The following is a 17,403-nucleotide window of genomic DNA, read 5'->3' on the forward strand; positions in this document are numbered from 1 at the left end:
GATGTTTGGCATTGGACTGCGGAAGGCATCCTCCGAAGATAATCGGCGAACTGCGATGAGAGCGCGAATGGGCGCCGTATATACAGGGTGGTCAGAAAATGTGTGAAATGCTTGTAAGGATGTTACAGGGCAGGTTGTACTGAGACATAAATGTTAGGAAAGAAATTCCATACGTTGCTCCGTTTCCGAGTTATTTAGCATTGAAGTTAGCCAATTGGGACGTCGCGCGCTCACACTCAAGCGGCCTGCCAGGGGCGGTGTTGCCCAACGCGTGCTTTGTCTCGTTAGCTGAAACTTGAATTTACGCGTGCGATGATCTGATTGGCTAACTTCAAATAACTCGGAAACGACGCAACGTATCGGATTTCTTTCTTAACATATATGTCTCAGTACAACCTGCCCTGTAACATCCTTACAAGCATTTCACACATTTTCTGACCACCCTGTATATACGGAGCTCACTAGCGCTCTCGCCGCATTTCGCCGATTATCCTCGGAGGACGCCTTCCGCAGTCGCAGGCGAAACGTCAGGGGAGAGTCTTATGTGTTGACCACGGCATCTCAGCCTGGAAGTGTTAAGTGATGATAACTGATTTTAAGTTTTTTTTATTCCTATTATTTCCTGTGTTACTTGTAGAAACCGAACAAAGATTGAAAAATTTTGATGCCGTTAGTTTCGAGATGCATAGAATGAAAATATTAAATTGAATAGGCAAATAAAAAAGAGACCCTCAATCCGTCGACCTTTCGCTGCTTTTATCGAAAAGCGGTAAGTGGTTGACTATCACAAAAAATCACAAGTATTCTTCCACTGATTTTAATTTTTTGAATCTCAGCTCAGAAATCATGTTAGGATCGTACCACTGTTTGGCCATTTAGAGTAGTCAGTGCTATAGGTTGAAAACTGAGATTGAAGAAATCTATTTTTCGTGTTAATTTGTCCGTTTGGAAGGGCTAAAAGCAAAGGGTTAAAATGGCTCTGAGCACTATGGGACTTAACAGCTGAGGTCATCAGTCCCCTAGAACTTAGAACTACTTAAACCTATCTAACCTAAGGACATCACACACATCCATGCCCGAGGCAGGATTCGAACCTGCGACCGTAGCAGTCGCGCAGTTCCAGACTGAAGCGACTAGAACCGCTCGGCCACACCGGCCGGCTGTAAACTATGAATGAAGTGTTAAGTTTCAAGTTGTCTTCTTATATCATGCCGCGTGTTGTGGCTCCTCAAGTTTTTGATCTTTCAAAGCAAATGGAGTATTAAACTTCACTTATATCACCCTTCGTAAAATACTTCCAGACTAGGGATGGTGCCTTTCTGTAATACAATTGACGTTGAAATACGACAGTGAGAAACTACCGCATAGACTAGATGGGGCAAGTCTTGCACACTGTATGTGCAAGGCCACAGCACGTGGTAACACATACATTATTGTCTCAGTAATGCCGTACCAATTCTTGTTCCATCTGTTTGTTGCTCGTTTCTGTCGGCATTGTTATTAAAATAGCACTGATCGCTTTTCCCATTTTCTATAATAATGCAGAATTTCAAAGGAATGCAAGTTTAGGAAAAAGAAGTATTCGTTCTATAAAAAATTTTATTTAATATCTAAAAATATTAGTTCAGTTTCGTTCATGACATTCGATGTTTTAGGAAAGCCAGCATCTGTGTCATTCGTGATTTAAATAACGAAAACCGCGCCATTTACGTATTTTTTCATGTACAGCAGAAGGCGCTTCGAGAATTTATCCTTATTTTCAAGTCCACTTGTTTAGAAGAATATTTTTGAGGAAGTTTACGCATGCGATTTTTTGCCTCTCTTGCGTTTTTTTAGGTTACACTGCAATCGGAATACGGACAAAATGAATATCTTGAGTTTTTTCAAATGCTAATGTCAGAAATTGTATTTTTGTTTACTTACAGGTTTTGTGCCTCAGGCCGGCCGGGGTGGCCGAGCGGTTCTAGCCACTACAGTCTGGAACCACGCGACCGCTACGGTCGCAGGTTCGAATCCTGCCTCAGGCATAGATGTGTGTGATGTCCTTAGGTTAGTTAGGTTTAAGTAGTTCTAAGCTCTAGGGGACTGATGACCTCAGAAGTTAAGTCCCATACTGCTCAGAGCCATTTGAACCATTTTTTTTTTGTGCCTCATCCATTATACAGTATATCACACACTTGCAAATCATCACTTACATGGTTTATTTTAGCAATCAAAATATGCTACAAGATATTATGACACTATGGTTTCACAAAGAGTTTGCATACACTAGAGGTGCAAAACATGCTCAGGCTACTACATAGGACAAATTGACAGGAATTTTCAAATTAGATGCGCTGAAATCATCGACTGTTACGCGCGTAACCATTTTACAAAAATAACAAGGAGAAGCTCAATAAGAACACTGGACACCCATTCGAAAACATAGAAGAAGATTTTGAGATACTTCAACACTTCCAAAAATCACATACAATGGATTTAATGTAGCAGCTTGAAATATCTGGACATGAAAAAAAGTAAGGACAACTTTTTCAAATACTTGTCATATCTATGAAAACTATAGTAATTTTCATAAATATGTACATATGTACATATATATATGTTGTAATCCAAAAACAGTGTAACACCTCTGAGTGTGTGCAAACTCTTCGTGAAATCATAGTGTCGTAATATCTCTATAGAATATTTTGATTACTAAAACAAATAGTGTAACTGATGATTTGCATGTTTCTGATATTCTGTATAACAGACGAGGCACAGTACTGGAAACAGACAAACAAAAGTACCATTTCTAACATTAGCATTTAAAAACACTCAGAGATTCATTTTTACCGATTTTACGATTGCAGTGTAACCTCAAAACGACGCATGAGAAGCACAAAATCACACATGCAACCATCAGCAAAAATATTCATGTAAACAAACGCACTTGAAAATGAGAATAAATTCTCGAAACGCATTGTGCTAAGCATGACAAAATAAGTAACTAGTGCAGTTTTCATGCTTTAAATCACGAAAAACATTAGCTCTGCTGCTGTACCTAATTGATATTTCAGGTTTTTTTCACCCGGTTACTAGTAAAAAAATAAAAACGCCTGTTGTAACCAGGGCCAAACAAAGATCGAAAAATACCGGTTATTCAGAACTAAAATACCGGAATAGATTTTAACCGGTCAGTTTTTCCCACCCCTAGTTGGTACACCTCCTCGACGCACGCTTCGGCCACCCGTGTAGAATCGTTACCTCTGCAAGATTTCTGTCCGTCTGCACGCACCGCACACGTGCTGTGGCTCACGCAACAGGGCCACGTGTCAGGAGCAGGCGCGACCACGCAGAGCGCGGGCACGTGTTGGAGCCAACTGCCCTGTTGCCAGCAGTCACCTGGCCTGCTACGTGCCCTCTTTCCTTGAGATGGACGCAGGGGATTGTTCATCTCCCCCTACCTACGCAGTGCTGACGTACAAGCAGAAAATAAGTTATTGATTTCGGCAGCCGCTTCTCTCTGGCTCTTCATCGGCCTGCCAGCCCCAGCTTCAGCCCTGAGCCATTCGACATCCTAACAATGCAGCCATCCCACCACCCGCGGTGTGTCGACTCCAAGCCAGATAGCTTTGGATGCTAAATTTGCGTGATGCGAAGACAATGAAGTACATTTGGGAAGCTACCGGGTGTCATATCCGCGTCCACAAACCACCAGCCCATTATTAAAGGGAATTGTGTGACTATTTGTAGGCATTTTGTGCCAGAGATCTCCGGGAAACTATCAAGTACTTGTCGACTCTGTGCCACGCATAATCACTGATATACTGCGTTCCAAAGGTGGACCAGAACGCCAGTGGCGAACTAAGCCCGTCAGAGGCCTGGGGCAGCGAAACTCAACGATGCCTCCGGTCTGCTTAGAAACTGATATATTTGTAGTGTACATTTTGTAAAAAGTTAATGCTGTCACAGTCATAGAATGATTATGTAAGATGGGTCGTGTTCATTGCCATATCGTACGTACACTACTGGCCATTAAAATTACTACACCACGAAGACGACGTGCTACAGACGCGAAATTTAAACGACAGGAAGAGGATGCTGTGATATGCAAATGATTCGCTTTTCAGAGCATTCACACAAGGTTGGCGCCGGTGGCGACACCTACAACGTGCTGACATGAGGAAAGTTTCCAACCTATTTCTCATACACCGGCGTTGCATGGTGAAACGTTGTTGTGATGCATCGTGTAAGGAGGAGAAATGCGTATCATCACGTTTCCGAGTTTGATAAAGGTCGGATTGTACCCTATCGCGATTGCGGTTTATCGTATCACGACATTTCTGCTCGCGTTGGTCGAGATCCAATGACTGTTAGCAGAGTATGAAATCGGTGGGTTCAATAGGGTAATACGGAACGCCGTGCTGGATCCAAACGGCCTCGTATCACTAGCAGTCGAGATGACAGGCATCTTATCCGCATGGCTATAACAGATCGTGCAGCCACGTGTCGATCAGTGAGTCAACAGATGGGGACGTTTGCAAGACAACAGCCATCTGCACGAACAGTTGACGACGTTTGCAGCCGCAAGGACTATCAGCTCGGAGACCATGGCTGGGGTTACCCTTGACGCTGCATCACAGACAGGAGCGCCTGCGATGGTGTACTCAACGACGAACCTGGGTGCACGAATGGCAAAACGTCATTTTTTCGGATGAGTCCAGGTTCTGTTTGCAGCATCATGATGGTAGCATCCGTGTTTGGCGGCATCGCGGTGAACGCATATTGGAAACGTGTATTCGTCATCGCCATACTGGCTATCACCCGGCGTGATGGTACGGGGTGCCATTGGTTACACGTCTGGGTCACCTCTTGTTCGCATTGACGGCACTTTGAACAGTTGACGTTACATTTCAGATGTGTTACGACCCGTGGCTCTACCCTTCATTCGATGCCTGCGAATGCAGGATAATGCACATCCGCATATTGCAGGTCCTGTAAGGGCCTTTCTGGATACAGAAAATGTTCGACTGGTGCCCTGGCCAGCACATTCTCCAGATCTCTTATCAATTGAAAACGTCTGGTCAATGGTGGCCGAGCAACTGGCTCGTCACAATACGCCAGTCACTACTCTTCATGAACTGTGGTATCATGTTGTAGCTGCATGGGCAGCTGTACCTGTATACGCCATCCAATCTCTGTTTGACTCAATGCCCAGGCGTATCAAGGCCGTTATTACAGACAGAGGTGGTTGTTCTAGGTACTGATTTCGCAGGATCTATGCACCCAAATTGCGTGACAATGTAATCACATGTCAGTTCTGGTATAATATATTTGTCCAATGAATACCCGTTTATCATCTGCATTTCTCCTTGGTGTAGCAATTTTAATGGCCTGTACTGTATATTTCAATGATCTTGGTTATAGATGTAATCTTGAGTAGAAATCAGGCACCGTATCGACTTGTACCATAAGCTCCACAATATTTTGTATTCAATCCGCTCTGATGGGCACTTTCTCCTTACCAATGTAACTTCAAAGGACACGCTCGTTCGCAGGCCTTGAGCACTCCATCATTTGCACAAATAATTATTTGTAGTTTACTTTGTGTGGTGTGATGGTTTGTTTTATGTAAACCTAACAGTTTGTCATGGAAGGAATGTGTTCATTGCCATATTATAGATATATTTCGTGGATTTTGGTTATGGATGTAATCTTGAGTAGACAAAAGGCACTGTATCGAAGTTATAAGACGACCTCCACAATATTTTTTATTCAACCGGATCCAATGATTGCGGCCTTATTGTTTTGAATGCAGTTACCAGAGTGATTTATTTCTGCCAGTTGCTGTCAATACATATAGCGTGTAGATAAATAATCTGAACTATATTTCTATCATAAATTTATAAGGAGATGTGTTCCTGTCAATTGATGTCGATGAATATACTGAAATGAAATGAAGTCCCATGCTTTTTGTCAGAGTGTAGGGGAACGGTGCGGGAGACCGGCACCGCCGTACTAGTCAGGGTCCTAATGGAGATGGTTTGCCGTTGCCTTCCTCCGACCGTAATGGCAATGAATGATGATGAAGAAGACACAACATCACCCAGTCATCTCTGGGCAGAAGAAAATCCCTGACCCCACCGGGAATCGAAGCCGGGACCTCATGCTCGGGAAGCAAGAACGCTACCGCGAGACCTCGAGCTGCGGACGATGCATATACTGTGTCTAGGTAAATAATCTGAACTATATTTTTATTGTTAACAAAAGTGACGCTATATTTTTAAAATATAATTTGTCAGAAATTAGTAATCTTAAAAATGTTACCTAATTCTGTCAAAAGAAATTTTATTGAGATTGTAATGAAGAAAGAATTTGTTTTGTGGCGCATGTTGTCCGAGATTGATGCGATTACATACCGATTGTCGAGTGCTGCAATGTAAACAACTTTATGCAGACTTATCTGTGCAGATATCGTACTAGCTCAGTCGCCATTGTGATGTTAAGACAAAGAATGCGCTAGGACACAGGATGACATATTTTAAATTTGTTTTATTTTATGTTTGACGTGCTGATGTTCCTTGCTATCTTTTATTGTAAAACGATGCAACATCACTATGTGACTTGCAAGCTTGTAAAGAACATGAATTTCTGTTAAAGTGTTACAAGGTACACTCGACAGCAAAAAAAGTGGGTCACACCTGAATTCCAATGTGTAGGCTGCACCAGAATGTATGCAACCAACATAGCATATCTGTGTTGCACATCGTCGCAACCCTCCACAGTACAGTCGTTGTAAGATACACTATGGGTACTGTTAGAGACCATTAGAGAACACCGGTCTTTATGATGGTCCGTCCAGATGTAAAGTAAGACCACAATAGTACAGAAGAGATCAGACAGTCCTTAACGTTTGTAAACTAAACTTAATTACAATAAGTGACATTTCAAACGTTATGGGACAACTAATTTTGTCACATTACTCGTTCCATAATCCTTAGGCTCAATTAAATATTTGAGACAGTATATGGATTAATATAGTTGTATGGCAATTGGAAACAAGTTCTTTGCTCTCTAAAAGGTTTACCCAACACATTCTGAACGTCGTTCAACGTCCAATGGGTAGTGGTTTCGCATCAACTTTATGTAATACCAAGCAGTTAAAAGAAAACGTGATTGACGTCGGCAAGCACTCTACGGAAATCCCTACATTAGCAACGAATCACAAGTAATATCATTGTTCACATTACTCATCAACAGTTACTTGTACACAAAGTTGTACTTTAAATGACATGACCAACGTCTTAGTTCTGGATCTGGATGCAAACCCAGAAGGTAAAGCCATAGTTATCCAAGCAAAGCTTTGTGCTTATCGAGACTCGATCAGTAGGCAGAAAGAGACGTCAAATATTGACGTTTGCACCAGTATCAGTTATCAATTCTCAACTTTAACGTAAATGACGATTATGTTTGTACGAAATCAGGAACCCTAACGTAAAAATTACCTTCTTGGTAATTAACCTGGAAAGACGTTGTATATTGTTGCATTGTCAAGGAACAAAGGATGTACATGCTTAAAATTGAAATGTCATCATGTAATGCTGGTGACAAGGATGCAAACCCAGCATCTATTCGGATTGTTGATTAAGTACGTAAAATCAGAATGTAGATATCACAGTTTGTCACCAGTAGTGAGGTTGGAACCTAAAATGACAACTGAAGTTGTATTGCCTGACCGGGATTCGAACCCGGCGCCTACCGCCGTCGTTGTCTAATCAGGAACATACGAGAAATGTCCAATGTTGGTCCTCCTTCACGTTTAACTAAAAATAAGGCGACGAAAACGTCTATGCTGACTGAGAGTCGAACGCCGCACACTCATCCCTAGTAACGTGTTGCCTAATATCTGCGATATCATGGTGTTAATTTACAAGTTGATTGACTGCCTTAAAGAGCAATGTTCTCTAGTAGCCCTGTATCATTGAGATGTAAATGAAGTGCCTCAGCAGAAAGTAATTTCCGTCGTGCAGCACGTATTGTTTCAGAGACACTGAGTACATGTTATAAATGCTCAAATGGTTCAAATGGCTCTGAGCACTATGGGACTTAACATCGATGGTCATCAGTCCCCTAGAACTTAGAACTACTTAAACCTAACTAACCTAAGGACATCGGACATCACACAACACCCAGTCATCACGAGGCAGAGAAAATCCCTGACCCAGCCGGGAATCGAACCCGGGAACCCGGGAGTGGGAAGCGAGAACGCTACCGCACGACCACGAGCTGCGGACTATAAATGCTCAAAATGTGTATTATACACTACGTATATTCTATTATTTGGAGAAGCTGCCGCCGGCCGCGGTGGTCTCGCGGTTCTAGGCGCTCAGTTCGGAACCGGGCGACTGCTACGGTCGTAGGTTCGAATCCTGCCTCGGGCATGGATGTGTGTGATGTCCTTAGGTTAGTTAGGTTTAAGTAGTTCTAAGTTCTAGGGGACTGATGACCATAGATGTTAAGTCCCATAGTGCTCAGAGCCATTTGAACCGTTTGAGAAGCTGCCGCCAAACCTGTTTACTTTTACATTCCGCTTAGTTGTCGTGGTTGAATACACGTTTTCTTAAGGTTACATATAATGCAGAGCGCTTACAAGAAAGAATAGTTTCCTGAGTCATGCTATTGCTAGCTAGGTGAAATATTTTGTGGTAGCTCTGTTTAAAATGAATGTATTTTTGAACGTATTGTTCGTCAAATATTTGAATGAATCGTCAACTGTAGGTATTGCTGCACATGTTATAGCATAATAGCTGTAGCTGCGTTAGTTTATACTACAGACTTGGGTAGGTTAGGTGTAACTTTTGATCCTTCAAGGGGTGATCGTGGCCTTGCGGCCCGGATCTGTGCTAGCCGCGGCTCGCGAGCTACGGGCCAGCCAGGCTGGGGAAGCGAGACGGAAGTGAGCGAGCTGGCGGTGGTGTTGGTGGGCCAACATGCCGCATGCCTTTGCCTCTGCCGCTCTGTTTGACGTAAATATGTTTACCTCCTGTCCTGGCATCAGTATAAGAGCGGAAAGCAGAAATATACATCAGGCTGTCTGCCGTAATGGCTCACTGGGAGAGGTCTATTCGAGATGTCGCTCTCATTGAAGAAGAAGGATGTTTCATCAGAGAAGCTGGCAGACGGTATGGCGTACCACATAACACTGCAACAAGATGGTGGAGGATCTGCCTTGAAAGAGGCAACACCAACAGGGCCCCTGGCTCAGGCAGGAAGAGAGTGAGCTCACAGCAGGAAGACAGGGACCTAATGTCTAGGAGCAGAGAAAATCCCTTTCTGAACGCGAACCAGTTGCGGCGGGAGACCAACTTCCCCGGCTCCAGTGACACGATTCGCCGAAGGCTGAGGAACGCTGGACTGCATACACGACGATCCGCCGTGAAACAAGAGCTCAGCGAAGACAACGTTTTATACCGGCTAGCATTTGCGGAGCTCCATCTGAGGACGTCGTGGGATAACGTCATTTTCACTGATGAGAAGGTGTTTTCCACCAGTAACGACGGTCCACGAATAGTTTACAGGCCGCAAGGGACTCGCCATCGAAGCGAATATGTAACCACGACGAGAAGAAGTGGCCGGGTATCTGTTACCTGCTGGGGTTGGATTTCTGCGAGAGGGGCGGGAATTATTCACAGGATAGAAGGAACTCTGGACAGCGTGCAGTTTGCCCACATATTGGAAAATGTGATGCTTCCGTCAGTGCGAATGCTGTACGCAGAAGGGGACGTCACATTGCAAGAGGACCATTCTCCCATTCACAAGTCTCCATTTGTTCAGCAACGGCTCTCCACGATTGGCGTCAACGTCATGGACTGGCCGCCACGGGCGGCTGATATGAACCCCATGGAAAACATGTGAGCTGAGGTCGCCAAAACATAAACAGAGAACTGGTCACGAAACCAACCAACTACTGCGGACGCTCTTTGGCACTGCGTCCTGGAAGCATGGGAGGAAGTTGCTTCTTCAGGCTGTTACGTCCGACGGCTTATACATTCTATGCCAAGACGCGTGATAGAAGTACAAAATAATGAAGGATTCTGGATAAAATATTAGAGGCCTTAAAATGTTTTCTTATGTCTTCTTTTTCGTCATTTTTCCTCATTAGGAGCTAGTGGAAGATCACGTGGCAACAGAAAAGAGGCAATATGGGTTAGTTTTCCTTTGAGTTGCCTTTTTAATTCAAGTGGGTTTCCTTTGAATATACAGTTTGTTAAATATTCCATTTTGATTTCATTTTACCCTGTTTAGATACTGACAAAGTAATCAGCGTAGATGGACTCTGTCACAATAGTTTTTGTTATTGCAAATACATCTCTCTCTTCCCCTCCATCCATGAATACACCCTCCCTCCTCCACACAATACGCAAACGATTTCATATTATGTTTACTCGTTGTTAATATCTCTTCTATTTCCTCTCACTCTCTCTCTCTCTCTCTCTCTCTCTCTCTCTGACACTATGCCGGCCGGTGTGGCCGTGCGGTTAAAGGCGCTTCAGTCTGGAACCGCGTGACCGCTACGGTCGCAGGTTCGAATCCTGCCTCGGGCATGGATGTGTGTGATGTCCTTAGGTTAGTTAGGTTTAATTAGTTCTAAGTTCTAGGCGACTGATGACCTCCGCAGTTAAGTCGCATAGTGCTCAGAGCCATTTGAACCATCTGACACTATGGCCGCAAGTGCCCTTCTGTTCCATTCCCCCAAAACTTTATAAACAAATCTAGCGGTTTCCATTGACGCTACATTTTCTCTTTTAATTGCTGCTGTATTTACTCTCTATCATTTCTCTCAACACCTATGAAACCGTATTCTTTGTCCGCGCGGGATTAGCCGAGCGGTCTAGGCGCTGCAGTCATGGACTGTGCGGCTGATCCTGGCGGAGGTTCGAGTCCTCCCTCGGGCATGGGTGTGTGTGTTTGTCCTTAAGATAATTTAGGTTAAGTAGTGTGTAAGCTTAGGGACTGATGACCTTAGCAGTTACGTCCCACAAGATTTCACACACATTTGAACTTTCGTATTCTTTGATCTCCCCTTCCCTATAACCCATTCTTCGTTCTGATAACAGTCCTCCCTTATCTCTCGGTCCTAAGATAAAACGAACTGTGGCACACATCTAAGTAAGCAATACTTCGCAAGCATTTCACACTTATATTTTGCATTTCTCCACTTCTATCCACTCCCAGATCCAGCCCTCCTTCCTGTTACCCGTCTCTTGACATCTGCATTCACATCTAAATGAATACTCTACAATTCATAATTATGTGCTTGGCAGGGGGTTCTGTGGTCTGGTGGATGTATAAAACGTGTAGGTTCACATCTCACGTCAGGTGTAGATTTTTAACACACACAAGTAACTCTCCTTCACCCCTAGTAACGCCAAGTGCAGAACGCCAGTAGGCTCCGTAGTTCAATATCCGCAATAAAGATAAGGGGCCGAGCGGCATTCATTTGAACTGTGACAGATGGAGAAACCCCAGAAGGCAGAGACTCTGTCACCAGCAGGCCGTCGTAAACTAGAAAACGTATTTCATTTAATGAACCAATGGCCATGGAAGTTCAACAGGCTCTTACTTTATTTGAAACTGAGACCTTGAAAATTGTGGTGCTGGACTGGGATTTGAATTCGATTTCCCCAAGATTGCAAAATCTTCTAGGCCTCCTCTAAAAGCACCTATCTGGTTTCGAATCCGGATCAGCACAAAATATTCACTATTTCATTTCAAGCACTAGCATGTGCACTCCGAACTACTAGTGAAAAATAGTTGCATTTTCAACGTCTCTTCGTGCGTTGTCAGCTGTAACGTGCTCGTTTCAACTCACAGCCACATGATGAGCTTCTTATCACATTACAAGATCAAAAGTTTCCTTACATATTTTCAAGTTCAAACATTCCTCTCCATCATACTGGCGAAAACGGATTTGGGTTCGACGTTGTGTTCGTTGTGATCACCAACTACGATATGTTGTGGATTCAACTTCTAGCCAGGAGAGTATTTTCCATCACATCATTGAGAGTACAAACATGCCGCTCCTAGCTACACTCCTGGAAATGGAAAAAAGAACACATTGACACCGGTGTGTCAGACCCACCATACTTGCTCCGGACACTGTGAGAGGGCTGTACAAGCAATGATCACACGCACGGCACAGCGGACACACCAGGAACCGCGGTGTTGGCCGTCGAATGGCGCTAGCTGCGCAGCATTTGTGCACCACCGCCGTCAGTGTCAGCCAGTTTGCCGTGACATACGGAGCTCCATCGCAGTCTTTAACACTGGTAGCATGCCGCGACAGCGTGGACGTGAACCGTATGTGCAGTTGACGGACTTTGAGCGAGGGCGTATAGTGGGCATGCGGAGGGCCGGGTGGACGTACCGCCGAATTGCTCAACATGTGGGGCGTGAGGTCTCCACAGTACATCGATGTTGTCGCCAGTGGTCAGCGGAAGGTGCACGTGCCCGTCGACCTGGGACCGGACCGCAGCGACGCACGGATGCACGCCAAGACCGTAGGATCCTACGCAGTGCCGTAGGGGACCGCACCGCCACTTCCCAGCAAATTAGGGACACTGTTGCTCCTGGGGTATCGGCGAGGACCATTCGCAACCGTCTCCATGAAGCTGGGCTACGGTCCCGCACACCGTTAGGCCGTCTTCCGCTCACGCCCCGACATCGTGCAGCCCGCCTCCAGTGGTGTCGCGACAGGCGTGAATGGAGGGACGAATGGTGACGTGTCGTCTTCAGCGACGAGAGTCGCTTCTGCCTTGGTGCCAATGATGGTCGTATGCGTGTTTGGCGCCGTGCAGGTGAGCGCCACAATCAGGACTGCATATGACCGAGGCACACAGGGCCAACACCCGGCATCATGGTGTGGGGAGCGATCTCCTACACTGGCCGTACACCACTGGTGATCGTCGAGGGGACACTGAATAGTGCACGGTACATCCAAACCGTCATCGAACCCATCGTTCTACCATTCCTAGACCGGCAAGGGAACTTGCTGTTCCAACAGGACAATGCACGTCCGCATGTATCCCGTGCCACCGAACGTGCTCTAGAAGGTGTAAGTCAACTACCCTGGCCAGCAAGATCTCCGGATCTGTCCCCCATCGAGCATGTTTGGGACTGGATGAAGCGTCGTCTCACGCGGTCTGCACGTCCAGCACGAACGCTGGCCCAACTGAGGCGCCAGGTGGAAATGGCATGGCAAGCCGTTCCATAGGACTACATCCAGCATCTCTACGATCGTCTCCATGGGAGAATAGGAGCCTGCATTGCTGCGAAAGGTGGATATACACTGTACTAGTGCCGACATTGTGCATGCTCTGTTGCCTGTGTCTATGTGCCTGTGGTTCTGTCAGTGTGATCATGTGATGTATCTGACCCCAGGAATGTGTCAATAAAGTGTCCCCTTCCTGGGACAATGAATTCACGGTGTTCTTATTTCAATTTCCAGGAGTGTATTAATGGAAGAGAATTTGATAGTTAAAGTGTCTTCATGACCACGTGTGCGGGGTTTGAATTCCATTCAGCACAGAACTTTACGTCATCTTATGTCTAGCTAAACATGCGCACATCTCGCTGCTGGTGAACCAACAATAGCTATTTATCGTCTGTTCCTGGATAGAAAACGACGGCGCTGGATGCTGGCTTCGAATCCCAGCTAGGCAAAAACAATTCTATCGTCATTTAAGCTTCCAAAATCTCGCTATTGGTAAAAACATTTGATATTGAACTTCTGATTTTACGTACTTGGTCAACAGTCCGATTAGGTGCTGGGTTCGCATCCCTGACACAAGCTTTGCATGATGGCATTTCAATTTTAAACATGAGCATACTTTGTTTCTTGTGAATGACACCATATTAAACGTCGTTGAGGGTAGTTCCCAGGAAGGTAACTGTTATGACAGGATTCCCAGTTCAGTACAAACATTTTCGTCATTTATTTTCAGAATCTGAATTGATAACTGATACTGGTGCAAACGTCTATACTTCACGTCTCTTTATGCCTAGTGATTGGGTCTCAATAAGGCACAACCAAAGCTTAGCTTAGTTAGCAATGGCTATAGGTGCTGGGTTTGAATCCAGGTCCAGAACGAGTCATTGGTCATGTCATTTAAAGTTCAAATTTGTGTACACGTAGCTGTTGATGTGTTACGAGAACAATGATATTACTGGTGACTCGCTGTTAATGTTGAGATTTCCGTAGAGTGCTTGTTGCCGTTAATCGCGTTTTTTTACTGGTTCGTCCAATATCCAGTTTCCAGAGCCACTCGCCGTTGAGCGACGTTCAGCACGTGGATGGAAAACCTTTTCGAGAGCGAAAAACTTTTTTCCAATTGCCGAACAGGCTTGTAACTCCATATATTGTCTAAAGCATTTAATTTTGACTACTCTACGATATATGTAAAATAATCCGTTTTCTCAGAACTTTTGGAATGTCACTTGTTGTAATTAAGAGGCTTCTTGCAGTACCCAGCGTGTGTAGTCAAACGACTGTACCCCATGGGGTTTTGTTGTTTAGAGGACCTGTAACACAGCTACGTTATGTTGGTTGCATTCGGCAGTGACCCACTTTTTCTGCTGTAAAGTGTACATTTTAATGATTCAGTAATGTACACAGTTTTTAAATGAGGACATATACGTATTAGCCACCTTATTTGGAATGTTTATTTATCAAACTTTCAGATCCGAGGATGACAGCACAGATCTGTTGAAACTGGTAATCAATAAAAATATTTACAAGCGATCTTAACGTACCTCATATTACAGAATAATGTAACAATTCTGATCGCCCCCAGCAGTTGACACAATGTCAAACATATATATGATACATCTGAAGTGTACATTTTGTAAAAAATGAATAATGTTCACTACTGGTCAAAAGTTTTCGATCTCGTATCGCAACTATGGATTTCTAGTTAAAACAAGAGTTTAGTTTCGAATATTTTATCATATTTCTGTTCTGATAACAGAATAAATATAAACACGTAAAGATTAACCTCCTCTGTTGTGCATCTGACTGGTTGTTGGCATGGGGGAGCGCTGATGAGTATTCACAACAACACTGACATGCTTTAATCTATGACGGCTCCATTCTGGTAGCTGTCTGTGTGGCAATCAGTTCGCATTAGTTTACAGTACACTGTGTCCATCTAGCAGTGTGTTTGTACACACCTGACCGTAGCGGTCGCGCGGTTCCAGACTGTAGCGCCTAGAACCGCTCGGCCACCATGGCTGGCGATCAGTTTCACACCATATTACCTCCTGAAGAGACAGAAGCAGGAGATCGGAATTGAAAAACGTGCTGTAATTGTAGCTCTGCATCAGGAAGGATATTCTAGTGGGACAATAGCAACAAAAGTTGGCGTAGCCCTATCTACAGTGGTATATACATTGGAGCAGTTCAAGAAAACTGTAGCCAATGCAAGTGTTTCGCGATCTGTATGACCCAGAGTAACATAGTACAGGGATTATAAGTGCATATGTGTACAGAGTAAACGTCATAGGTCTTGTATTGCACCTGAAATTTGCGAGGAAGTAAATAGTATGCGAGTAGTTTCAGTCTCTGTCTCTACAGTGCATCAACATATTCGTGAACAAGGTTTAAAAGCGTGCATAGCGGCCAAAAAACTTTTTTTACGCAAACAAAATAAGACGATTAGATTGTAGTGGGCATAGCAACATAAAAAATGGAAGTTGCAGCCATGTTCCAAGGTCCTATCCACGGACGACTCTAAAACTGAAGTATTTGGAAACGATCGTCGAATGTTTGTTCGTCGACCTCGGGACGAAAGTATTAAGAGTCAGTGCATGACGCTGAAGGTGAGGCATGGTAGAGTGTGGGTCATTGTGCGAGGATATTTTACGGGTGATAAAATCATGTAACATTAAACAAGGAAGAATACTATAGAATACTGATCAACAACGCAGTTCCTTCTGGCAAGTGACTTGTTGGTGGTGGGTTTGTGCTGCAGCAGGACAATGATCGTAAACATGCTTCTACATTGTGCAGAGGGCATATAAATAGAAAAGATAAAAGTGAGGAACTCAAGAACATGATTTGGCCAGGTCACTCACCTGACGTAGATCCCATTTAACTCCTGTGCGATGAACCTGGCAAGGAGGTCAGAAAACTGAGGTTATCTAATGTTGAATGTCTGTGGAATAATTTACAGAGGTGTTGGACTGAAATATCTTCAAAAGCACATGAAATACATACACTCACTCTCATTTATTATGCACGCCTTGCATATTTTTTGATTTTTTATCTTTTACTGAACATATGTAATATTTCATCAATTGACAATTTGTGGTAGCATGCCTGTGTGGCTAGATCATTTTGAGCAAAGCTTCCTTTTCCCTTCATGATCGTTGTTCTCGAAAGCATGGACCAGCGGTTTGAATGCTCTGTAGAGTCCAGACTAGTACCTTTTCTTACACTCACAAGCTGTAGTACCAGCTCTGAAGCTTCATTGCTCACACACACCTTTGGTGCTGTAAAGAGGTCTCCGAGACCAAACTCTGACCGAATTCTGGCGAAGGACGAGCCGTCCCTGTAGATTCGGACTGCCAACTAGAAAGGCACCTAGTTCGTGGCAGAATCTGTGCCCCCTGAGTAGTTGGTTTAGGGGTGCGCCAATTCTCATCCCTCGACGGACCCAGCTCTCCTCTGGAGACAAGGGATCAGCGGCTAGCCTACCAAGACAATTGTTTCTCCTCCAAAATATTGTAGTAGAATAGGCTTGAGTACGGAAATAACTCTGTGCTTGTATAAAACCAAGTTTCATTTGTAATGAAACGTAATGTTGACTTGCAGTCATTCTTTTACTGAAATCTACTCCCACTTCCTCAGATCCTTTTCGAAAATTCCACTTGCGGAACCGCTGACAGTCATATAAAATACTTTCCTCCTGAATAAGGGAAATATCGTGGCTTATTGTTCGTCACGAGCACAGTTTTCAGTCGATGTGGTGAAAGATAGTTGCCTTTTTTTTTTAGTAGGCTGTAATGAGTGTTAGAACTACGGAGCTTTGAGCTTTTATAAAGGCAGTTTCCTTAAGTAAGATGCGTAAAATCACTAGTTATAATAAAGCTGTATTGCCAAAATAGCCACAGCCTCTTCACTCAACTTATATGTTAGGAAACATATCCAAAATTTCCTCATACCGGAGAAATTAAACCACAAGGCTCCGTTTTTACACTACAGAATCCTATCCCCAGGCTGTCAAGAGTTTGTGCAGCTGTTTTGAAGGCAAAAGATGAAAGCTTTGAAGAGACCAAAATCTAAAGCATATTGCATTGTACTTAATGCGTTTACTCTACGCTCTAGTAATTCTAATACACATACTAAAAGATGTCGGTGAGAAACTT

The sequence above is a fragment of the Schistocerca piceifrons genome, chromosome X (genome assembly GCF_021461385.2).
Source record: "Schistocerca piceifrons isolate TAMUIC-IGC-003096 chromosome X, iqSchPice1.1, whole genome shotgun sequence".
NCBI lineage: Eukaryota > Metazoa > Arthropoda > Insecta > Orthoptera > Acrididae > Schistocerca > Schistocerca piceifrons.